General features: G+C 42.5%; 1 long non-coding RNA gene across 1 annotated transcript in view; it reads left to right on the plus strand.

The window, feature by feature from the left end:
- Nucleotides 1-2,078: 2,078 nt before the first annotated feature.
- The window catches only part of LOC137154109 (uncharacterized), a 40,361-nt gene continuing 19,827 nt past the window's right edge, over nucleotides 2,079-22,612 (plus strand). Inside the window, exon 1 of the long non-coding RNA XR_010920074.1 lies at nucleotides 2,079-2,218. This is a non-coding gene — a long non-coding RNA (uncharacterized lncRNA). The remainder of the gene's footprint in view (nucleotides 2,219-22,612) is intronic.

The raw sequence follows: 22,612 nt of genomic DNA on the forward strand, positions 1-22,612 counted from the left end.
ATTAAAAACAGTCCATGTCCTGAAGAGATTATAATCTAAATGTAAGTAGATGGTCAGTAGCAGGTTGCGTGTGATGGGTAACATAAACCAAGGCCCCTTGGCCAGAGGGTAATTCAAGCCCCAGTCCTGCAATGAGCTCTGGGTAGGCAGATCCCTGCACCCTCCAGGGAGCCCCACTGCAGTCAATGGGATGCAATCTGCATCACTTCTTTGGGTGTGAAACAGCTAGGGCCTGGTTCTGATTTCATGATTATGGTGTAAAGCAGGAGTAGCTCTGATGAGGTCAGTGCAAATCACATTAGTGTAAAATTAATGAGAGATCAGAATTGGGCCTCTCATCTTCTTGGAACCATGGTGCAAATTCCAGCAGAATTGAATCAGCTTTCTGCAGTAGATAGATTAGCCAAATGCATTGTTAATGTAACTATGAAATCAACTGGCCTGCTTCTGATTTTCTTATCCTGGTTTTAACTCTACTGACTTCTCACATGCCAGTATGAGATCAAAATCCGGTTCAGTGAAGTTACACCAGGAATTAATTTGGCCCACTGAGTCCCATATCTGGTACAGATCTTTCAGAAGAGACCTTCCAAATTGGGGTCATGTCCACTGTGTGTAGGGTCAGTTAAGGCTCCAGGCCCATTTCTATAATAATGAGAGTTTGAATCGGTCCTTCACCAACATTTACCCTTCTCTCCTGCAAACCAATGCCTCTTCTGTGCCAGTGGTGCCTGTTTTCCTGTGAGCACGCACCCTGGTTTGTACAGCACTTTGGGTTCCTTAAGGATGAAAGGGCTTATACAAATGTAAAATAGTCTATTAGCACACACAGCAAACAAATCATCAGGGACGAAACAAGTGGCAAAACATACTGTTTCCTGTGTGATATCCGTAAAAGGAATACATTAGTCTCAACTCTGTTAAACTGCTGTCATCATGTCTGTGGCTGCTTTTTGCTTTAACGTGTATACTGCTTGTCTAGAAAACTGACGTTTTAATGGACACACAATGTTGGGAGGACTGCTATGGCAGGACTGTTAAGTATAAAGTTAAATGCTGACATTATACTAAAGGGCCAAACAGATCTGTAAGAGCTTTGGTAAAAGCTGTTTCCGATTTCAGTCCCTTTGATCTCCGGCACTCACTCTTTTTCATAGATCATACTTCTCTTTACACTGCAGAACTGTTGAAATAGCTTGAAATAGTGCTATAATCAATGCCCCTCTCTCCCCTTTCATACACAAAACTGATCTGACCTGTCTTGGCACAAAAGAAGCAACAGTTGCATACAGGAAATAAAACGACAGTGTGCCACTTCGTTGTTTTTTTGTTTTTTTTTAAGAAGTAAAAATACCATGATTGTCTTAGTGTTGAAATAAGGGGAATGCTCAGAAAACCAGAAAGAGTTATATTGAAATGAATCTGGCTGCATTTTACCAAATGCAGCCGCTATATAACCTAGGCAAAATCTCCCCCCATATTCTTTACAAATGGAGACTTAGGTTACAAACTGTTTTTGTATCTTGATCCTGACTCCATGCAAGTTAATGGGGGTTTTGCCTTTGACTTCAGTGGGAGCAGACTTGGGTCCTTTTTTGGCTTTACATCTTGGCAAGGTATTCCCTGGGTTCACAAGGATGGGTATCTTTAATTCTCTACAGGGTCCCACTCAGCCAAGGAGATGAAAATAAGTTGCCTTTACCATACCACAGCTTTATAGCCTGCCCAGCTGGGCTAGCCCAGCTCTATTCAGGCAGCCCCACCTGTGCAGTAATTAATTGTCTCTCAGTCTGAGGGGGGTGAGACTAAAGGGGTCATGTGTTACTATGGCAAACATCTGAGCCTCATAATCTATAGATTTAAGAGACTAGTAAGAAGAAGCCGTGACAGGAACCATAGGGAGCAGCTTAGACTCCTGTAGGAAGCTCTGAGTTAGGGCCTATAAGAAACAGGAGGAGCTTTGGGAGAAGCTGCTGGAGTTCCGGGGGACTTGTGAGGCCTGTGAAAGCGAAAACCACCTTTGGTAGGATATTTTGTTTGGTGGTTTAAACTGGACTTCTGTTACTTCAGGAAGGGAACTGGTATTTAAATGTGAGCTGGCTGGAGCACTGAGTCAGCCAGAAGAAGCCTGTGGATGAGCCACGTTGGGTGACAAAAGGAAGCACCTGAGGGAAGAATCCCTACAACACTTGCCTGTGACCCCAGAGATGCTGTGGTGGTGAGTGGAAATGCTTACTGGGACTTTCAAAGCGAAAAGATCGAGATGTAACTCACCCACAGCCAGGGGCTAGAGGTGGCCATGAGGGCTAGCAGGAAAAGCAACTCTCAGGAGGGTATATGTTTAAGTAGGCCATGCCTTGTGTTGTTTGTATATTGTTGTTGCTTTTTATGTTACACCTCTCTATTATGCAAAGCAAATGCACTGTTGTCATTTTAGAATAAGGCTGAATTTGATAAACTGAAGATCTGGTGAGAAAACACTGGCACCGAGTGCCCAGCTGTGCTGTTGGGGGGCATAGGCTTATATTTTGTATCAGTTCTCTCCACTGGCTAGTACTATGGTTGGCAGTCTCTCCATAGAGGCTACATGCTGAATGGCTACGGAAGATAAAGTGACTTTCACTAGTAGAGCTGGTTCCATTCAGCCCCTTCGTTTTTGAGGTACAACAGCAGGGCGCTGTGGAGTGATTGCGTTGTTGAGGTCCATGCCTCATGGGCCCTCGCTGGGACCGTTCATCCTCACTAGCACTAACTTTCCCTCTAAAGGCTACAGGGATGATATTTAGCTTTTTAAAACTAGCTTCTAAAAAGGCTGTGTGTGAATTCAGTGCTCGCCAAAGGTGCCTGACTGTCTGCTCTGCAGTGGTGTACCGTGGGTCTCTGGCGCCCGGGGCCAAGGCTGCATTTGGGCCCCCCATTCCCAGGCCTCATGTGCCCCTCCTCCCGCGCATGCAGGGGAGGAGGGGTCACTGGCTCCTGCAAGACAGTGCTGCCCACCAGCGGTCCCAGGGAGGGAGGGGTCTGCAGGGGGCTCTGTACCTGTAGGGGGGAACACTCCGCTTACTTCCTCCTGCCCGGGGTGGACCCCCCCAACACACACTTTCCTGCTGCACGGCACCCATCTCTCCCGCTCCAACCCCACAGCCCGTCGCTGACTCGAATGGGGGGGCCTCACCTCCTGGCCTGGTGTGAGGGTGCCGGCCCGACCCTTCACGATGCACAGGAGGTGGGTGGCACAGGAGGCTCTGAGGGCCGGTCTGGTGCTCCCACCCCTGCAGGTTGAGCCTGGGGGCCTCCCCCCCCGGTACACCACTGCAGCTCGGGAGTGAAATCCTCTACCAGACTGCAGAACACACTGTGCATGAACAATATTCATATCAACTCCCTCCACACTGCTTTACCAATGTGTCTCAGCCCTGCCCTAAGGAGAACACCAGTAGGAGGGAGAGGGTAGTTGAGCTGCCATTCTTATGCAGTCATTGGAATCTGCTGCAACTGCTGGTAAGGTTGCCAATAGTAGAGCTGGTCAAAACCTGGAATTTCCATCCTATGGGAAATTCTGAAATTTGGTTTAGTCCTGATGCAGGACAAAAAGTTAATCTCAGAATGTTGCAAAATGAAATATTACAAAACTATTTTGTTTTGACCTTATTGTTTTGACTTATGTACTATAATACCACATAAGTTGAAACTATAATTTCAAAATGAAACATTTTGTCCATATTGAAATTAAATGTTTTGACGATGTCCCACAAAATATTTTGATGGAATCGGTACGTTCCTGTGAAATGTTTCAATTTTCTGGAATCAGCATTTTCTGAAGAAAATTGTTCTGTCAGAAACTGTTGATCAGCTCTAGTGGATAAAACAGTGGTCTGGGACTAAGGCAATCTGGGTCTTGTTCCCAGTTCTGCCACTGACCTGCTGGGTGACCTTGGGCGAGTCACTGCCCTGTTCTGTGCCTCAGTTTCCCCATTTGTAAAAGGAGAAAATGTGTTTTGTTTTTTTTTTAAAGTAAAACAATTTGTAACATCTTTGTAAAGCATTTGAGATCTACTGATGAAACAGCGGTATAAGAGTTAGATATTTATTATTACTACTATTTATTTTTATTTACCACTAGTTAGTCAATCAGGTTGGTTGTGGCTTTTGAGATGTGGACACTTGTCCCTTGGGGAATTGGATTGAAAGACCATCAAACTCATTTGCAAAGGCCACCAAACAGCCGTCAGATCTGAACACAACTTTCAGCATCTACTCATTTGAGTTGCATTTGAATTTGCCACCTAGAGTTGAAAGGCTGTATGTCTCATTGCCATGGTATAGCTAGATTTCTGTTCTTAAGACATTGCTTTAAGACATTCGTGAGAATGGGGAAAGTGTCCCCTTACTCCAAATCTTAGCATTTCTTTAGTTTCTCAGGTGTTTTTATTTCTATCCACATATAGAACAACTTCTGTTATCCAAAACTTCCCATTAGCCAAAACATGTTCCCTGTGAATTATGTATATCCAAAATTCTTTTGATTACCTGAAACCTCAATTATCTGAATTCAGTGTGATCACAGCAGTTAGCTAACCTAGGCTGTCCTGCTTTCAATGTCTAATATTTAGGTATCTGTAGCGTATGTGAGTATTTTGTTTTGTTGTTTTTGTGGTAAGACTCTTGCTTTCAATGATTTAATTCATTGCTGTCTGTTTCTGTCAAAGGTGACATCCTTCACTCAATGTAAGACTCATTGCTAGGTGCCAGCATTACAAAATATACTTTAAAAGGGGCACTTCCACAGCTGTCTATAACCAAGATTTCCTTTGGATTGTTTATGCAAACACTCTAGTGGGCAGTGTATGCTCTCCTCACCTCACAGGAAGAGGCTGGTTTTACTTATGTGCTCTGGGTCCAATCCTAGTCCCACTGAAATCAAAGGGAGTTTTACCATATATTTCAATGGGATCTGGCTTTGGCATTTCAAAAGCATCCCTGAGTGGAGGCTTTAATTTGAAGGATGCTTAAGACCAGCAGCCCACACTGGTGATCATTTCTATTCTAAGGCATCCATTCGGGCTCTCCTTCCAGGGTGTGAGTGTTGAGAAGAGGGTAGAAGGAGCAGCCTTGCTGTCCTTTGTGCAGCTGGACAGCAGGCAGCCAGACTCCAGGTGTCCTGTGCTTCCTGAGAGTCTATATCACTGCTAATGACATGAGGAACCCCAAAAGTGCAGTAATGAGGCACTTTCTGGGCCCTGGCCCTTCCCTCTTTTCCTACTGGCTGCCAGTCTAAATTTGGTGCTCAGGCTGCATCTCCAAGTGGGAAGTACATGAGCTTCCCAGCAGCATTCAAATGTGTAGTGCTCACACAACCCCTTACAGCATAGGGGTTTCACAGAGTGGATGAGTGGTCTGTGATTAAAGTACTGGACTGGGACTCTGGGAAACATAGATTTAATTCCCTGTCTGCCACAGGCGTCATCTATGACCTCAGGCAAGTCAATCTCTCTGTGCCTCAGTTTCCAATTGTAAAATGAGGATAATAACACTTCATTTTTCTCCCATCCTTTTCCTTTCTCGTCTAACTGCAAGCTCCTTGGAGGCAGAGTCTCCATTACTATGCATATGTTATGTGGCTAGCCCCATGGAGCCTTGATCTCAGTCAGCAGAAATAATACGTTTGTAAAATGTGAGCCACAAGGGTCAAAATTAACACCATGCAAAGTCAGATTAAGACTATAAATCCAGCCGCGTAGCCATGTCCTCTAAACAGGCTGAAGTTTACAACTGTGTGAGTTAAGGCCAAAGGGCTAGTAGCATTCATTCCGTGTTTCCTTGCTTTTGTGGCTTTACGTCCTTCACCATGCTGCTGTCGGACTTCTTGTGTATTCTTCACATTCTCTATTGCCTTTTCATATTCAGTATGAGAAACTTCCATTCTGAATGCACTTCAAGTAGCTGGCCCTCGCCATGACAATACGGAATATATCTGCATGCAGCAGATCCCTAAAACATATAGGCTGTAATGCCAAACTGTGCAAAGGGCATCTCTTGCCATAGCCCTTAAAAAGCCTCTTCAGCATGGAAGGGAGAAAACAAACTGCACCATGGAAGCGAGATAATGAAAGGCACTCATTGCTATTCTTTGTGAACAGAAACACCCTTGTTAGTCATGACTTGAAGGTAGCTGGAGTTATTAACTTAACTGCATAGAGATGAAAAAACATGGGTTGTCAATAGATCGGATACAAATTATACAGCGATTATCCCATATGGCAGACCGCTTTCCAGATCCAGTGAACTCCAGTATAATGTGAGTGGATAAGCAGCATTCTTGAGGCCTCAAGAATACGCCAAATATCTCAAGTAGAAGGCTAGAGAATGCCCTCTGGTGCCACCAGATTCAGAGCTGTAGGTCCAACAACTCTTCATTCAACACGATGCCTCGTGTGTCACCAATTAAGGAAAGCTGAACAAGGGGGCTGAGGGCAAACCAAATCCAAGCGCTCCACACCATCCTCCCTAAGCTTGGCACTGACTCAGTCCTACAGTCCAAAGAGAGAACCAAGGAGCTGAGTGTGAATCTCCAGGGGTGAGTGAGATTTAAACTCTGCCATGCGACCAGCTGAATCTCTCCAAGGACAGGCAATCCAACAAGGACTAAGATGGCAGCTCACTGAGTCTGACATTAAATTTCGAAGGCATGATAAATCCTCCAAAAGAGAACCAACTCCCCTGAGACAAGGTCAGATGGGAATCTAACATGGTGAAAATTATTTGGGGTTTGTTTTTGGTTTTTTTTGGTATGATAGCGATTAGCAGCTCCAACAGAAAGCAGGGGCCCATCGTGTCTAGTGCTGTATGAACGTGAAGTAAGAGAGTCTCAGCACTGCAGAGCTTGCAATGTAAGTAGACAAGACAGATAACAAGTTGGAGGGACAAACAGAGGTTCAGAGAGGTGAAGGGGCTGGCAGAAGGTCAGTGGGATTAGAAACAGGGATTAGACGGTAGGTCTCCTGAGTCCCAGTCCAATGCCCCAGTCTTGGGACCATGCTGCTTCCCGACTTCAGTGCCTCCCCCATCCCCAGCCCATCCCAATGTATGCAGTGGGTGTGTTAAACTAAGTTTTTCTTACACGTGCACATTATTCTGACCGACTCTGCAAACTGGTCTAGGGGCTTCTAATTCTGGGCAATTTACACCACCTTTACAATTTACAATTCACATCACCCTCTGAAATTGGCCCCTTAGTCTCTCTCTCTCTCTCTCTAGTGGCAGCATTAGAAATCAAGAAACACCTTTTCTGCTTGTCTAAATTAGTGCTACTCCACTGACTTCAATTAAGCTAAATCAGTTTATAGCTATAGAGAATTTGGCCCTCAGATTTTCAGGTAGGCTTCTCTACTAGCTCTTTAAAATGCCAGGGCTGAATCCTGATTCCACTGACGGCAATTACAAAACACATTGTCTTCAGTGGCAACTGGATTTGGTCCTCTGTGCATTGCATATTTTATTTCCAAACCTTTTCTCCTTTCCAAGATACTGGATGCCTTTAAAAGGTGGCAGACTGCATTTAGGGAAGGGTGAATTCATAGTCGGTGGGCTCAGTCTTTTAAAATTACACTTTGTTATCTAAAATCTATCTGTGCCTGTTGTCTTTATGGAAATGGCTTTAATTCCAATTGGGACATCACACATTGATCTAAGTACTCATCTGTGATGGATCAATTTACATTAGGAAATCACTATTCTTGTATTGCTGTTCCTCATATTGAAAGAAGTAAATATTTAGTTACAAACTAAAATCCATTAGACAAACCTCTGCATTTTGCTGTAAGATAGTCAGCAATGCGCCTGTGTCTTGGATGATTTTCAGCTAAACTCCTAAAAACTATATGAGAGATCGTCTCCTTCCATGCACTCCTCAGTTCCGCCTTCAGAATCTCCTTCACAGTGTTTGACTTGCTCTGTACACTGACAGAAAACTTTCTACTGAAACGTACTCGAAGGAAATGAACAAAATCATAACATTGCCGTAATGGAAGGGGCTTTTCAAGTTCTATTCAGAGTCATGTTTCCAAAAGGGAAGCCTGTACTTTCACCAGAAGGCTGCCTGATAAAACGTGACAGTCTATATATGGGAACAGATGAAAAATGTAGATTGCGCTGTTTGTTTCTTCATGGGTGAGATCATTATCTCAGTGTCCCGGATTTCAGGGGGTGGAAGTGGGTAGAGGGAAGCTTGTACAGTGCCCTGTTATTCCTTAACTTCTTAATTTACTGCCAGAGTGGACAGCAAGGGACCTTCAGTAGCTTTCTGACAAGAGAAAGGGACTTTTTATTTGGATAAAGCATGCATCTGAAGAGAGACAGGCTGTGAGTTGGAAGACAAAGCATACTAAGAGAATTGAAGGCTCTTGCAAGGCATCACAATAGCAGGACTTTAAGGAGTCTATCTGGACAGTCTATCTGGACAGAGCTCTCAGTCTATCTGGACAGAGCTAGACAGTCCTACAAAGCCCATGGCTGTGACCCCAACCTCCCTGTTTGTTGGAAAAGTAAAGGGGAATTTCTGCTTTCAGTTACTGAAAACAGTACACATCTAGCCCTTTGTTCTTTATGTATGCAGCCTTGGAAATATAAACCCACAGAAAGCGATCATTAGGGCTAGGAGCTTCCTAGAGAACAGTCACCCAGGGCTGGGGTCTGGGGCTAGGAATAGCAATGGTCTTGTCTTTCTTAAACTCAAGGGGTCCCACAGATCACAGCTGTATGGGGTAGTGCCAAGCTATTGCTGCTGAAAAGTCCCTGAGAGACTGCTGCTAGAATGACCTGTGGCTACAGGAGGGGCCACAAGTGTAATGGATGGAGCAAGGAACTAATCCCTGGGTGGCTAGTGACTTTGTCACCACCTCACTTAGGCTAAAGTTTTCAAAGCTGGTGGCCTACGTCTGGGCTCTTCATCCAGGGGTGTATTTAAGTTTATATAGCTACACTTGAACATTGTGGCCTTCATCCCTCTGCGGGTGTTTCCACATTGGAACAAAAGAACAGAAGAACTGCCACGCTGGGTCAGATGATGGTCCATCTTGCCCAGTATTCTGTCTCTGATGGTGACCTGTACCAGAGCTTCAGGGGACTGTATGTAACGGGCAATGATGGAGTGATCCACCCCTATCTTCCACTCCTGGCTTCTGGTACTCAGAGGTTTAGGGTCAACCTGCTCATTAGGTTATGTCCCTGACCGTCTTAGCTAATAGCCAATGCTGGGCCTATCCTGCATGAACTTATCTAATTCTTTGAATCCAGTTATGCTGTTGGCCATCCCCTGGAAATGAGTTCCACCGGTTGTTTGTGCATTGTGTGAAGAAGTTCTTCCTCTTGTTTGTCTTAAACCTGTTGCCTATTAATTTCATTGGGTGACCCCTGGCTTTTGTATTAGGTGGGAAAGGGTAAATAATGCTTCTCTATTCACTTTTTTTCCACACTGTTCACACTTTTATAGATCTCTATCGTATCCCCCCTTGTCATATCTTTTCTAAGTTGAACAGCCCTAATCTTTTTAGTCTCCTTATATAGAAGCTGTTCCACACCCTGGACCATTTTTGTTGCCTTTCTGTGAACCTTTTCCAATTTCACTATCTTTTTGAGATTGGATGACCAGAAGTGCACACAGTATTCAAGGTGTGGGCACACCATGGATTAATATAGTGACATTGATATTTTTCTCTTATTTTCTATCCCCTTCCTAATAGTTACTAACATACTGTTAGCCTTTTTGACCGCTGCTGTGCATTCAGCATCTGTAAAATGTCAATAACGTTTACCTGCTTCAGAGGACTTGTGACAATTTAGTTATGGTTCATACAGTGCTACATATTATTAAATTTTAACAGAATGTACATGAAGCCCTCCCCTTCTCTGAAACCTAGCAGCCCCAGAATCCCAGCTCATTTCAACAACTGCCCTTTTCTAAACTCTTCCAAACACTGATAACTATTTTCATGTGTCAAAACAGGCCAGGAGAGTAACGTCCTGCCTTGTTTGCTTTACAAAGGAGGTTGGAAGCATTATAAAACACTCTGAGAACTATGGATGAAAAGTGCCATATAAGAATGAGTTGTTTTTTACTCTTTATAATCTGGGAGGCAGATCAGATGCCAGACCCACTATAGCATTGTTTGACAGGCTTCCAAGTAATCTTGATACCTGCCTTTCAACTCCCCCTCAAATGTATGCTGTGCATATGTGCATAAACGTACATATGGATATGTTCTCTACATAACAATCCTGTACGCTTTTGAGGCCCCCAGTGGAAGGAACCACACAGCACTTTATGCATGTGACTGAATGAGTTTCAGATCACACTGCTGAGGGATTACTATCATCCCTATTTACAGATGGGAAACAGAGTCACAGAGACATTAAGGAGCTGATATTCAAAAGTGTCTAAAGGATTTAGGATCTCAAGTATCCTTGAAAGTCAATTAACTTGTGTTCCTAAATCCCACTGGTACTTTTAAAAAATGGACCCTAAGTGACTTATCCAAGATCAAACAAGAAGTGTGGCAAAGCCAGGACTAGAACTAGAGGTGAAATAAATGGGAGTTTGCCATTGACCTCAGTGAGGCTGGGTTTTCACTCTGGATCTCCTCATCCTGGTGCTGTGGCTAGGCACAGGGCTGTCTTTCCCCTTTGGGAGTGCATGTGCACGTGTACACCTTCTGTGAAAAGGCTGCTTCTTGGATGCTCACCCTCTCTCTCCATACCTTTTTCCAGGCTACCCTCAATGCTTGGGACATCATCTGTCCTCCTATATGCTGAGCAACCTCTCTGTTAAAACCCCTCTCTTTGCTTCTCCTTCCAGTGCTGATCTCTTGTCCGGTGCTGCTTGCTCTCACTTTTACACCTGGCCATCTGTTTGTATGGTATTAATCTGATGAGGATTATAAAATATTGGGAAGGATCTTGTCTTCTTACATAGCTGTAAAATGCTATATGTAACTATCTAAACAATGGTTTGTGTCTTATCATTCCAGGCCCATTACTAGCTGTGAGAATCAACTGCACAGTCCCAAATGTGCATGTTCCATACTGCTGCTGAACTTCCCAAGCCATTTTCTGACGGCTAAAAGTTCCTCTACCTCCATGCAGATGAAGGCTTAACCCCACGCCCATTGACTGCACATGGGAGGAGGGGAAAGGCATGCACTCCCACCCCGAACAAGTACACACTGGTGCAGTGCATGGAGAGAATCCCCAGCCCTGCAAATCAGCTTTCTGTTGTGTCTCCCATTCTTTGCAATAGCTCCAGCATCATTTCCTCAGAAATAGTTCTATAGCTAGGACTGAATCTTTGCTCCTTGGTGCTTCTCTGCCAGAGCAGAGGAAAGGAGATTGTCCAGTAGGGATGCTGGAACTAGATTCACAGTCCTTTTTTAATTATGCTGCCTTCTGAAATAATTGATATAATATACCATACAACTCCCATTGTACTGCACCTTGCGTGCAACCTGTATCACAAAGTGCTTGAGAAGTAAATATGTTAAAAATTCTTTATGATCCCATTGCAGAATGAGGCATCAAAAACAGGGCCATACCGTGGCACTAATGTGAAAAGATGGTTATGTTGATCATATTGCTGGTGGTCCTTTTTAGGGAATCAGGAAGAATTACTCAAAGTAATGGGTGCATCAAAGATCACTGATTTTTAATAAGATTCCAGTTTTTCTTGTTTATTATTTGCTTTACAGTAGTACCAAGATGCCCCAGCTAGAGACTTGGACTCCATTGTGCTAGGTTTTTGACAAATACATAGTTAGAGATGGTCTCTGCCCCACAGAACTTAATGGACAAGGGATAGGAGTAAGGTATTGTCTCTAGTCTAGAGACAGGAAATTGGAAGCACAGTGGCCCAGACCCTCAAAGGTAATTGGGTTCCTAACTTCCTCTGGGAGTTAGGTACCTAGGTATGTGTGAGTATCTGAACCCAAGTCATTTAGCCAAGATCCACACACAGGAAGTCTGTGACAGAGCCCAACTCTCTTGAGCCCTCCCCCTGCGTTCCTCCAGTGCCTTAGTCACAAGACCACCCTTCTTGTTTTCTTATAGCTTCCTTTGGCTTCAGACGTTGTCCACTCATATTCCCCACCTCCAGATGTGCAATTCCTGCCCTTTTCTTACTCTTGCATTGTGTAAAATATATTGATGCCATTCTAAATAATAATCAAATGAAGGAATAATGGATATTAAGAAGCATATTAAGAAATTGACCTTTAATGTTATATTTAATAAACAGAGACCTCTAAACAGTTGAATCCATTCAGTTAATTGCTTATTGGCTCTATTGAGTGATTATATCCACCCTAGTTCTATCAAATTCAGCAGGCCCTCATCTGGTCAATTAGCCTTTGGAGTCTTAGAAGGGAAATTCTTAATTTTTTTTTCTTGAAATCGATGGACATTTTTGTTGTATAAGGTCTGCAGGACTGTTCCCCATGCCCTGCTTTTGAGTTCTGCTGGTTGGTACTCAGTGGTATTAATAAATAAAGCCTGAATTCTGCAATGTGATTTGGTCAGATGGGCGTTGGCAGCTGTGAAGAGTCATACTGAAGTTAGTTGGATATTGTGAGAGTGGAAGGGGCTACCTATCTGGGTCAAATTGCAGGATCGGGACTAAAGTACGGAATTTTTAGGTGGATCATAGTTGGTTCCTTAGACAAAACCACAGGCATATTAGTTCAGCAGAATTTCAGCCGTACCCATGTTGGGAACTGTTTCTCACACAGACTGATCGCATTACCACTCCCTGTAAGCCCAACTCCATTAAACTTCTGTTGCTTTCTATGCTCATGGACAAAATATAGCATTATCTGGTAGCAATAGCTCTGCCATACTGCTAACCATTGCCACTCTGATTCTTGAAGCATCATCCAGACCTATATGAATCTGAAACTTAACTGACTTGGTTTGGTGGCTTTTCCCAATGTGGAACAGTAAGCTTTCAATACTGCATTCAATGCTATCGCTTGCTAAAGTGCTCTGAGACTTGCATTGCAGTGATGCAGACCCTGAAATGACAGTTGGTCATATTCAGAGAATTCAATTCAGGTTTTAAAACATCATCAAAAAGTTAATGATTGACTATTTAAACACAGCAGTTCCTGCAAGACTTGGGAGAAAAAAGAGGTAGAAAAGTTAGTCATGTCCCATGTCTGGAACTCCTGTTGCTTTCCCTCCGACCTACTGAGTCACTCACTTCACCTTTTATATCTCACTTAAATTTTTCTTTTCCATTTAGCGTATGATTAACAGACACTCACACATTACATCATAAAACACTTTGCGGAGGGTATTAAAGTTCCACAGACAAATAAAATGTATTGCATTGTGTATTGTAAAAACAGATTCACAATGAAATGTGCAAAAAAAAAAATTAAATTAAATTAAAATCTAGCAATGCAGCATTAAGATGGTAAGGTCAAGCTCTCCAAAGTTAAGAAATTCAGAGTGCCCTCACACTGATAACTTCTTAGTGTTACACATCTTGTCTATTTTATGGTGTACACTAACACTCAAAAAAGAGTAGGGTGCTAAGGTTTGTACACAGGAAGGAAAGAGGAACAGAAAATACTGTAACTGGCACCTCTGCAAGTGTTAATTCAGCTGCACAAGTGTTGTAGGGCTGAGAGCTGAAAATGTTTAATGATGACTAATCACATAACCTGTATTTTCAATGGTAAAAGGGGCTCAATATTCGTTGCATGCTCAAACAAAGGCAATGCTCAGTGAGGACCTGGGGTTTGGCCATCTACTTAAATACACAGGAGCTGTTTCAGCATCTGGGGACTGATTCTATCTAGAAGATACTTGCAGAACCCAAACCAAGAAATCTTTAGCATGTGGGTGCTAGCAAGCCTCCGGGAGAGACCTCTATTTAGAGGAAGAAGTGTTTTCCCTACTCGCCTTGCAGTGTGTGGCGTGGAAGGACTGGCTTATGCTTGACTCATAGACAAGAAAAGGAAGGTGGTAGTCTATACTGGGCAGACTCTAGGAGAGGAGGAAATGGCTCTACAACACCTCCTGAAGGCTCGGAGAGAGGAAACTGCAGGGCAGAGTGGAAAGATAGGAGTAAGCCAATAAGCCCATTCTGAAGACAACTGTGGTAAGCAGGATCGCAGTACTTTTTGGGACCACTTTGGGAGGGAGGTTGAGGGGAAGGGAGGGGATTGCAGGAATTTAGCCACTCTACAAATACATTCTCAACTCCTATTAGGTCAAATTCCTCCATTATGTGGAGAGACTGCCCAAGACTCTCTTAAGTGGTGCCCAGATTTTGTGCTGGCTCTCTGTGTATGGGGGAATTTCATGTGTTGCTGAGGTGTCCCATTTATCCTCAAGCACTACATCAAATGTGAGTCCTTCCTGAATATGTCTGAGGTAGGGGGAAGTTGACCTAGGCTGTGCTGTGGATGAACAGAAGATTCTACTCTCAGGGCTGTCAATCCAGCAGTTATCCATAAAAGCTTTACATTAACTTTAAAAACAAACAAAACACTCGGGCTACTCTTCATAGCCCTGTGAAATTTCATCCAACTCCCAGAGGTACATGAAAGACAATTTATTTCATTTTTAGCTACTGGCTGCTGTCAATTTTTGCGGTTCCCTTTTTAAGATATCATTAGTCTTTCAAGTAACTTGCATATCTGCCTTTGCTCTATGCGTGGTGTGTGGCACTCATTCACGGCAGTGCAGATGAAGTCCACTGAAGTCCGTGATGTAACCAAGAACAGCTCTGTACTTATTATCCTTGTCAGAAGTCTTGATCCTGCATCCTGTTGAAGGCAACGGTAAAGCTCTCATTGACTTCCATAGTGCAGGCTCAGGCACAAAATGTGCAATAGCCTTGTGATCCTAAATCCAGGAATGCAATCTGAGTTCAAGAAGATGAGGCTTGCCACTTGAATAGCATGTATTTTCTCTTCTGATAACCCAACATATGGCTTGTAAAATGGCCAGTCACTCACCTTTAATCAGCACAAGGAAAGTTTTCATGCATTATCAACTCCAGGCACAATGGGAGACCAGGCTGTCCTACTGAGCTTTATGCAGAACTCCCATTCACATCACTGGGAATTCTGCTTAAACCCCAGTGGTACAATATGACCCAGTGTGTTTATTTTTCTATCCTTCATTCTGATGGGCATCTCGTAGTATTCTTTGACTTCCTTGTCCAAGAGGGCTTTTTAAAATGATTTTATACATATGCATGCAGTGATTGCATATCTATCCTTGTAATATGTATGATGTCTAATGAAATTAGCTTTTCACTTGCCCCAGGACAACCTTTGGAAATAAGACAATAGTCTCAGTTATTTCCTGGAGTAATGTTAATCATTAACTTAAAGAAAAGCTGTTTTTACCTATACTGCCTAATTTGTCATAGTTCTGTGCAATTGGAAGGAATCTTTTTGTAATACATTGAATGTAAAAAGTTAAGTTGTGTAACATTACTGTGCAGATATGTTTGATTAGAGAAGAACTACTATACCCTAAGAATGTAGGGTTGCCAGCTGTCAGAAATGATCATGTATATAAAAGTTTAAATTGAGCCAGAAAAACCTGGGTTCAAATCGGTCTCAGATGATTGTACAATAGAAAGATTAAAGATTATTTTTGGGGGGGTAATAATAAAGAGTGCCTGAGTATTTATAGCAATACATTTCTTCAATATGTGTTGATATCATATCTATCAAGTGCAATGATAGGAGACAATTTTTATTTTACTTGAAGACACTTATTAGGCCTATGATATGTTATAATTATGACCTCAGTCCAGCCAATGCTTTTGGACATGCTTAAGTTTACTCATGAGTAAAGACTTTGACTTCAATGGGATAAGACACGTGAGCAAAGTAAAGCAAGAAAGGTAAAATTTTAAAAGCACCTCAGTCCTAATTTCCAAAGTGACAGGCATTTGGGGTCGTGTTTTCAAAGATCTACAGGCATGAGAAGAGGCAGCTGGGCACTTAGTGGGGTTTTCAAAAGCACCTAAGCAGATTAGGCACGTAACACCTGGAATTAGTGGTCCTGGTTAGGCAGATTCCTTTAAGTGTCTAAATACCTTTGGAAATTCTGGAACTTAGGCTTCTAAAATCCAGATTTTCAAAGGTAGGTATCTCACATTCAATGTCCATCCCGTTTGAAAATGGGACTGAAGCTTCTAAATCACTTGGACCCTCTTGTGTTTGCAGGATCGATGCCTACAGCTGGGTTAAAGGGCTGATCCTGTGAGGTGTCAAGGATTCTCAAGGGGGTCAGGGGGGGTTGTGTGCTCAGTACTTTTCCGGAGAAGCTCAGTAGGTCCCACTATTAGGCTGTTCTCTAACACATCTTCATCCAATGTGTCACAGTGAAAACATCTTTAATAGATGATCGGAGAGTGGAACTTTCTGGTTGTTTATAAAAGGCAGCCCAAGATCTGTATTAAACTTTTCACATTGTAATAAAAAGGCTATAAAAATAGAGAAAGAAGGACTTGACCAAAGTTCCAGTAGTTTTGTATTCCCTTGAAATAGAGGTAAACCCACCCAGACGTCTTCCTTTTAAATACTGACTACTGCATCTGTTTTAAACCAAAAATAATACCTTTTTGATTGGAAATGTTTCAATAACATTATTTGTGCATTTTATTGAGGCAGAGGTTGCAATTATTAGCGTCACCAGGAATTTCAGACATTTAAACACAGTCTTTATTTCTCCAGAGCAAACCACATCCCTGTGCAATTATTCTTCTATCTAAATGCCTTTGACCCAAGCCCTAAACCAGATCTGACATTTGTTGCTGGTGGTCCCTTTACAAACTAACTCTTGAAATGTAAATCTGGGATGAGCAAGCTCTGAAGAGTTTGGAGATGGTTGTATGTGGGGGGTGGGTGGGTGTATGTGAGAGAGAGCAAGACTGGGGTTAATTGCTCATCTATGGGTAGGACCTGCATTGTTTTTGCCAGTTGTCTCTGGTTGAACCAGGCCTTGAGTTGGCTAACAGAATAAACAAAAAGGGCTTTGTCTGGTCATGGAAAACCACTCCTGCAGTCACGTGATCTTTTTATGGCTTCTCATTAGGAAACAAACAATACTGCATCTGTGGCAGAGAAAGAATCAGATCATCAGGAAAGAGGAAAAATAACCCACCAACCCTTGTGTATTTTAAAAAATTTGCTGAATCTTTCTTAAAAGCTTTAATTAAAAAACAAACAAAACCAACCCTTTGTGAATCTTTTAAAGTATACATTTTTAAAGTTTTTTTTAAAATTAAAGTTTTTAAGGACTATTAGGGCCTGATCCTCATTTACACTGTGGCCTCTTTACACCATTTTGATTGTGTCAGGGGGCTGTGAATTTAATTCACATCCACTTTAAGGCCTCTTAACATTACCAAACCAGTGTAAAGGGGTCACAGTGTAAACAAGAATCAGGAAACTAGTTTTTAGGATAAAGGTTTCCATATAGGAAGTGGGGGGGACAGGGAAGAAAGATCATTCATGTTCCAAGCTCTTCCTCAGAGGCTGCTTTTGCGGGTAGAAGAAGGGAATATAGGCTTGTTTAATGTAGACACATTGGATGAGATTCTGCATTCATTGACACCATTACAAAGCCAAAGTCAGTTATTGGAATTACTTCAGTTTTACATTGGATTAACCATCCAGAACTGGGCCCAGCTGGCTATGGATGCCTTTTCTTGTTTGAAGGTGGTGGTGACTATGGTACTATACAGAAATGTGGGACCCTCTAGTACACTGCTGTATTATACCTTTACTCACAATCCAACCACATTTACCATTTTAATGCATTTTATTTTTAAATGTATACAAAAAAGAAATGAGAGCTAGAAAAAAGCCTGACTAGATCAGCCAGTATATCCCTCCTAGCCAATTATCAACATCATAGTAGTACCCACAGCCAAGGGCCCCATTGTGCTCGGTGGTATAAAACTTAGAGCAAAGAAACAATCCCTGCCCTACAGGCAATGTTAGCCCTGTTCTCTAGTGCTAGGCTTCTCTCACTCCTAGGAGCACAGAATTTTTCTGTGCTGAGATATGACTCTGAAACCTTTTGGCCCTCAACTCTACCTGCCTGTTCTAGCAACAACTAAAAATAATACCTAGCTCTTAAGTTGCATTCTTCATCAGTAGAGCTCAAAACACTTTACAAAGGAGGCTAGTATCATTGCCTCCACTTTATAGATGAGGAAATTGAGGTGCAGAGAAGGGTGAAGTGACTTGTCCAAAGTTATCCAGCAGACTAGTGGCAGAGCCAGGAATAAAAGTTGAGTTTCCTGAGGTCCAGTCCAGTGCTCTAGCCACTAGGCCATTTCCTGTCACCTGTATCTTTCCTTCTACCAAAAGGGATAACAGAACAGTAATTTCTTGCATGGCTGCGCAGAGAGCCATTCAGAAGGTACTTCTATAGGGCTGAATTCTGTTCTCAGCGGTTTGCCCGCAAATCTCATATCTGTGCAAGTCACGAGCGCTCAGTATAATTATCATGATGTTAAGCTCCATTGACAAGCTCATCTGTAGTTTGAGGCCACTCAGGACCTTTATGAGGTGTTCAGCATCAGGCCCCTTGTAGGTAGCTGTCATCTACTCAACCTCCCTTTCTCACTACCATCTCAATCTTCTCTATCAAGTATCTGATGGGTTTTTCCTACCGTATGTAATAACACTGACTCAACAGCTGTACTTGTGTGTGTGTGTGTGTTAAAAGTAATATTCTTTAGGTTTTATGATGCTTCCTTGTGACTGCCTTTCAAAAAGATGCAACAGCTGTAAGGAGTACATTTCACTTATAAGCAGCTCATACAAAAGCTTTCAGGTTCCTTAAAATAAATGAACACAGAAAATATATTGGATAATCTTCAAAGGCAGAATAGTATCGTTATGAACATAGCACCCAAAATTGTTCTACTTGCTTCACGGACAATGGCTGGACAGGCCTCTGTCCCCAAGAGCTTACAATCTACATGGGCATCCTGCAGACAAAGGATGTAAGCAAAATGGAAGAACATCCCCTTGGCCTCTCTAAAATTCCTATCCAGCCTCAAGCTTGCCCTAGATCAATTTACACTTCCTAATCCAAGAACCATCTGCCTTCATCCCCTCTCTCAACACAGAAACACCGCAGCCTTCTCCACAGGGTCAGGGCCATCCTGTTAAAACCACTCACTAAGCAACATTGATCATTGCATTTAAAAAAAAAAACAACCTTTCCGATCTGGATCATTTCCATGTGGTCTTTCACCATTGTTTTCTGGCAGTGGAGGCTCAGTGCTGAGAGAACTAAAACGTAGTAGGTGGGATGCTGGCAGCCATTGCTGGGTAAGCTGATCACCACATAATTCCCATCAAGTGGGAACTGGTAGCCACCTGATGACTCTCTCATGTTTTGCTGCTACCGGCTAGTTCTCTAGGGCTGGTGATTTCAATCCCCTTTTTAGCTTTGTATGAACAGAACTCCAGTCTCTCTTTCTCCTGTGCTGAGTAAGCCTCCTAGGGAACATGGTATCTTGAACAAACCGAGGGAGAAACTCTTTCTGATCACCACTACCAGGGGGAATCCCCACCAATGACCAACGGGATCAAAAGGTACATACGCTACTCGTGACACACATGCTGGGTTTTAAACTGTTGCCATATGGGGGCAAGCAGGCTTCTGGCAGTGGCTGTGTTGTTTGAAAGGCAGGCTGGTCTTGAGTAGACTGTCAGTTAAGGGCAACAATTCAAAGTGATTCACAGCAGATGATGTCAGCCTATCTCTTATGGCACACACTATTGCCCTATGGCTGCAGTGCTGGAAGCTGCAGGTGGTGCACAGCCTGCCAAGCCTGGGGCTAGCTCGCAGTTACACTGTCAACCTTGTTTAGATCTAATGCTTTGTGACAACTGTCTACCTGTAATGTGAGAATGGGCTGAAAACCTCTGCAAAATTGATAGGATCTTCTGCCCAGAAGAAAAACTTCTAATGCAAGGAGCTGGAACTCTGTAGGCCTGATTCCCTCTCAGGTTACACCCATGTAAATCACAAGTAACTCCTTTGAGGTCAATAGGCCTGATTCTCTTCTCTCATGCCCTGACTTTCACCAGTGCAAGCGGAATCAAGCCTTTGCGTTTTTACCTTCTGGATCCACTTGGGGAAAGTCTGACTGTCAATTCTTAATCTATAACTCTTTCTGAAACTTAACACACCATTGCCTATGCCTCCTTAGTGCTTCCAAGGTTCACTAGGTTCTCTGCCTTTCTTTGGTATATCCCTGACCCATTTTTTTTCTCTCTCTCTCCATAGAGGTGTTGCTAGGGGTTTGTATTCCATCTGTTGTAGTTATTCTTTAAAACATTTTAGCATAATCTACCTAACAGTTGTATCTGAATAAATCAATAGAGAGAGAGAGAAGATATATTGTAGAAAAGAATGTTGTTTAATATGCCTTAACTCTTGTACTCAAAGGTCCTGACTCTGATCAGCCATATACCAATATAAATCTGTAATAACACCAACTTGTGCTTGATCAGTTTAGGTGAGATCAGAGTTGGGTGTAAAACATCCAGAAGCACTTTAGAAAGCTATGAGTTTGATATAGTTTATTCTAATCTGATTTTGCCTGTATTTGAACTAGACTGTCCATTCCCTGAAGTATAAGGACTGTTTCTCCTGTCTGTAAAATGCTAAGTATGGTCTTGGTGCTCAGTACATAGTACGTAAATAACCCAATGGTAAATCCCCATCCAGTTTTGCTGGCCGTGCACATTTTGTCACTATATCAGTCCAAGCACTGGTATGGGACCTTACACCTATTAGAAATGTATACGACCTTCTGGCTTAAAGGTAATTGTTGCTGATTTAGCCATGTTGACTAATGATAAGCACATTTCCTGCCTCCTATCCCATCCCCTTAGTTTTGAAAATCGATATGACAAAAGCAGATTTTTCAGGAATATTCACAAATTTGTCATCTGGCAAAGAGGGAACACTTTTGGCCAGCTTACCTAAATGAACTGGGCCAGCCCCACAGCTGGTGAAAATGGGTAGTACTTCATTCTCTTCAGCAGAGGGAGACCCATTTAAACCAGCTGAGGGGCTGGCCTGCTGTGACCTCATAAAATGGAACATTGTTTACAATGTAGAGTATTCCAACAGGATGAGAACACACGTGTATTTTAGTTGCACCAAAGAATGCTGACTATGCCACACCCTCTGTTCTGATACCTTTAAACAACCTCAGTCCACCAGAATTCTAGCCCCTGCAGTAGCTCTGACTACATGCTGTTCACTGTCACATCTGTGGGCTTATCTTGCTCCTTAAAGAGCCCATAAACCCATTAGCTCTGGGCAAATGGGTAAATCCCTAGGCTGTCTTCAGAATAATTGAAACCAAAAGGCATACCGTTATCCTATGCTATCAGCAGCATATCAACCAAACTTGTCTCGAAATGTGTGTTCAATTTCTGTTGTTAAAAAGCATAGGACCATATGTAAAACATTATCACGCATCTTTGTGAAATTAGCAGAACTATTTGACCAACCATTTTGTCCCTATCAAAACAGGGCCTTATTTTTTTCATACTATGTTGGAAGGTGAGCGAGCACAAGGAATGCTTGAGGGCTGAACTGGGGTGTTTGTCAGCCTGGGAGATAGTCTTGGGCTAGAAAGCTATCGGTTGTTCCTAGGAAGCAGATACCATCTAACCAGGCTAAGAAATGCAGGTAATTAATATGGAGAGGAATATTTCTGAGATCTGTTTTTGCTTTTAATTCTGAAACACATGAATTTTCTCTGTTTTGGTCTGATTACTTAACTATGCTCCTCTGGTTGGGATTTTCAAAAGAGCTCAGCATTTTCCAAACTCCATTCCAACGGAAGTCAATGGAAGCTTTACCATTGACTTCAATGGGAGACGACAAGGCGCAAGGCAATTTTGAAAATCCTACCATTTGTGCATAGAACATAGGTAATGTGTGAGAGTCATTGTTCGTTAATTATAAACTTCTAAGGTAGCATAAGATCTTTTTTTTTAAATCCCTAGCCCTTGGAATTTTACTGATGGACCCATTTAAAACTGCCTAAGTAATATTTAGCGAGCATGTGTGTGTGGCATTGCCTCATTTGAGTAATGATCAAGGACCATGAAAAAGATGCACATTCAAATTACAGCAAGGGTTGAAGGAAACCATGGTATTAAGTGTTTTGGTTTTTTTGTCATTTAATTGGCAATATTAAGAAGATTATCTGTTTTAGCATTAATCAGAAGAATGCATTGTCAGGATTACAAACCCCTTTGATGGGCGACAGCCTTCAATGCTGGTTTTTCATGTAGAAGGTTTTTTGCTTTGTTTTTGTTTGTTTTTGTTTTAAAGGGACACAGAATAGGTTCTATTGTTTGCTTGTTGCTATGTAAATGTCTGGCTTTGTGGCCACTAAAGGGCAATGGGAACATCTTCAAAGTAGTTGGCATTTAAAGCAAATGCCAGGGATTTTTACCAAGCCCAGTTATCAGCCAAAATTGAGCATTTTCATGGAGTTGAGCTGCGATAAGGCAAACAAAACTGAGAATAAACATGAAATCATTTG

This window comes from Emydura macquarii, unplaced genomic scaffold, assembly GCF_026122565.2.
Source record: "Emydura macquarii macquarii isolate MOO-44397 ecotype Brisbane River unplaced genomic scaffold, CSIRO-AGI_Emac_v2 contig_1253, whole genome shotgun sequence".
Classification (NCBI taxonomy): domain Eukaryota; kingdom Metazoa; phylum Chordata; order Testudines; family Chelidae; genus Emydura; species Emydura macquarii.